Genomic DNA, 3,655 nt, shown 5'->3' on the forward strand with positions numbered 1-3,655 from the left:
GTGGAAGGAATTTAGCAATTTGGTAAATGAATGCCAATCTCGCATACTTTACATTTGAGATGTATTTGTACTATACGTTTCCATATGTAATGATTTATATGAAGACAAATGGAATATGTACACGCATAAGTATATTAACACTAGCTATTACAGTGAACCAATTTTGCCCAGTCTTTCCTTTTCAATGGCTATATCACATACATGGATAATTTGAAGTTATCTAGTGAATGTGAAAAAGTAGCCAACTGAGAACATTATTAAAGGACTGATTTTAAAGCTGAGTTCCTAGTGAAAATAAGAATACTGATCAGCATGACCGAGTGTGAATCCATGAACCACACTTCCTCTGGCTGAGGCCAGTACTGTGGGTTTTTGAGCCGGCGAGTGGGAAAAGGCATGATGTTAGGCTGGGAAACATTTCTTGAGGGTATGATGAGAAGAGAGTGAATTAAACAAGGTGTGGAGGGGAGCCTGGGTGGCTCAGTCGGTTGAGCATCTGACTTTGGCTCAGGTCATGATCTCGCGGTTTGTGGGTTCGAGCCCCACGTCGGGCTCTGTGCTGACAGCTCAGAGCCTGGAGCCTGCTTCGGATTCTGTGTCTCTCCATCTCTCAGCCCCTCCCCTGCTCATGCTCTGTGTCTCTCTGTCTCTCAATAACAAATAAACATTAAGAAAAATTTTTAAAAGCTATAATCAGCAAAATGCAATAGTTAGAAATACTGGAACAGATCTTTTCATTACGCTTCCAACTCAGAAATTCTGATAAGGTTCATTAGAGAAAAAAAGCATCATTCAACTGCTCTTTACTTCCCTGGAACTTGGCGTAATGATCTTGGCTTAGATTTGTCATTTAAATTCACATGTCTTGTCACAGAACTGCTGAATTTTATTCACATCACAAAGAAAGTTCGAGATACTACTCAACGCATTTATTGAGTGCGTAATGAGTACGTGGCACTGTGTTCAATACCAGTACAACAATGACAGATATAAACAGCTTCGGCATTTGTGACCTTGTATTGTTTTTCTAATAAATTGGATGACAGGGGGACACTACGGGAACCATTCTAATGCCTTCGAATGCCCCGATGCCCTAATGCATTGTAATGCCCTGAGGAAGAGAGAATGGGGGGGGGGAGGTGCTGGTCAGTGCCTCCACAACCTTTATTTTTGTTGCTGTGCCAGTGTTGGTAATGACTGAACTTTTTGCAAGTTGTAGATGCTTTTCCAGGATTCTGTGATCCCTTGCTGGTCTAGACCGTCAGCCCCACACTGGTGTTGTTCAAAGGTTATAGCTCTTATACACCCAGACATTATTTCCAAAGTAGGGCCCACGGGGTTGAATTCAGTAGGGTTAGTCTCGCCTCTCATCATGAGCCCCGTAAAAGCCATTGCATAGAGGCTGAGTTATCCAGTTGTATTAGTTTCCCGATGCTTCCGTAATAAGTTACCACAAATTTAGCCATTTATACAACACAAATTTATTATCTTACAGGTGTTGTAGGGTAGAAATTGGAAATGGGTCTCACTGTGCTAAAATCAAAGCGTGAACAAGGGCTCCGTTTCTTTCTGGAGGCTGTAGGAAAGGATCTGATTCCTTGCTTTTTCTAGCTTCTAAAGACCTCCCACATTCTTTGGCTCCTTCCTCTGTCTTCAAAGCCAGCAACATTGTATCTCTCCGTGTCTGTCTTCCATAGTCATATATATCACTCTGACTGATTTTATTGTTCCGCTTCCCTTTCCCACTTTTAAGTCCCTTCTGATCACATGGGGCCCGTTCAGATCATCAAGAACAATTTCCCTATTTTTAAGGCAGTTGATTAGCAACCTTAATTCTATCTGCAACTTTAATTCCTCTTTGCCATGACAGCTAACATATCCATAGGTTCCAGGGCTTAAGACATGGACAACTTTGGGAGGCCATCATTCTGCTCAAGACACTGGCCCAGACTCTCTTCCCTCAGGACCATCTTCTCTTTGAAGCCTATCTCATTCTTTCTTACCATGGCCAGCAGGCTCTTCAAGGGCCGCTAATGGTTTCTGTCTCCTGGTATCGATGCCCTTGTGTAATTCCCCCACCTCAAGTGTGGGTGACACCTGTGACTGACTTCTAATCAATGGGCTGGCGGTGGCAATGGGATGTCACGTCCATGACTACGTTCCACAAGATTGTAACTTGCATCTTGATACACGCCCTCTCCATTGCCTTCTCAGTTTGCACTCAGCTTGGAAAAATCAAGCAGCCCACATGGCAGAGAACCAAGAGAGGGCCAACATGCCACGAGGAACCGAATCCTGAATCTTACCAATGGCCACTTGAGCTTAAAAGTGGATCTTCCCCCAGTCAAGCCTGCAGATGAGCCCCCTCCCTGGCCAAAACTTTGACTGCAGCCTCATGTGAGTCCCTGAAACAGAATCTAGTTAGCCATACCTGGATTGCAGACCCCCAGGAACTATGAGCTAATAAATGTGTGTTGTTTTAAGGCACTGGGGTTTGTGATAATTTTCTTATAGAGCAATAGGGATCTGACACACCCGCCAAAGAACCTCAGTGGGGACTATCCGAACCCATAAAATAGTTTCTCACGATGTTGAACCTCAAAAGGGTAACTTGAGGTATAGATATTTGTTACTCCAAGTGTGGTTCAGGAGTTGGATGCTTGACTGACTGAGCCACCCAGGGACACCAGGGGTATGCATTTCAAAGAACTTATTTCCTTAGCATCCAAGCAAGGCATGTGCTGGTACCGTTTTAAAAATTCTACTTCTCTACCCACATAAAACATCGTTGGTATCCTCAGTGTTTGCTATCTGTGCAACATGTGACAGAGGAGGCATCCCATCGGCCAGAAAGTAACAGAATACAGTAAGATATGTGAGTTATTCAATCTGGGGACAGAATGGCAACTGCTGACAGATATGGTTAAGAGTACCGTTTCCACAGGAATTGGCACATGATTTGATACCTAAAGGTGGAGAGCACACAGGACATCGAAGGTGATAGATGTTGAAGAAGGAGCAGGTAGGAATATTTATGGGGCCTTTGGTGACTTGAAAATAGACCCATTTGGCTGAGCATAGACTTTAAGCAAAGGAATAATGAGTAAAGGCCATAGAAGCCAACACTGTGGAGAGAGAGAAAGAAAAAGAGAAAGAGAGAAAAAGGAAGATAGGTTACAATAGGTACCGATTGCTGTTTCAACTAAGGCATCAAAATATAATAGATCCCACATTCCAAACTGAGGAGTGGGTTGCTGATTCATCAATGAGGTAGTCAAAATCCAGTGACATGACTGAGTTTCTCATCTATATTGGAATGTGTAAAAATTGGGGCGCCTGGGTGGCTCAGTCGGTTAAGCCTCTGACTTCGGGCCTCAGGTCATGATCTCACTGTTTGTGAGTTTGAGCCCCGCATCGGGCTCTGGGCTGACAGCTCAGAGCCTGGAGCCTGCTTCCGATTCTGTGTCTCCCTCTCTCTCTCTCTGCCTCCTGCCTGCTCATGCTCTGTGTCTCTGCCTCTTAAAAATAAAAAAAAAAAGCTTGGGAATAATTGAAGAAGAGAAGAGCGGGGGTTTAGAAAGAGTGGCTGGGGTGGCGTGGGCATTAAAATCTTGCCTTCAACACACAAGAGGAGAGGGAAGGGTGTGCTTCCTTC

General features: G+C 44.1%; 1 non-coding gene across 1 annotated transcript; it reads left to right on the forward strand.

Moving 5' to 3' along the window:
• Window positions 1–469: 469 nt before the first annotated feature.
• TRNAQ-UUG (transfer RNA glutamine (anticodon UUG)) lies at window positions 470–554 on the forward strand. The gene has a single exon. It is a non-coding gene; the product is annotated as a tRNA-Gln (tRNA).
• The last annotated feature ends 3,101 nt before the right edge of the window (window positions 555–3,655 follow it).

Source organism: Neofelis nebulosa, chromosome 3 (assembly GCF_028018385.1).
Source record: "Neofelis nebulosa isolate mNeoNeb1 chromosome 3, mNeoNeb1.pri, whole genome shotgun sequence".
Classification (NCBI taxonomy): Eukaryota; Metazoa; Chordata; class Mammalia; order Carnivora; family Felidae; genus Neofelis; species Neofelis nebulosa.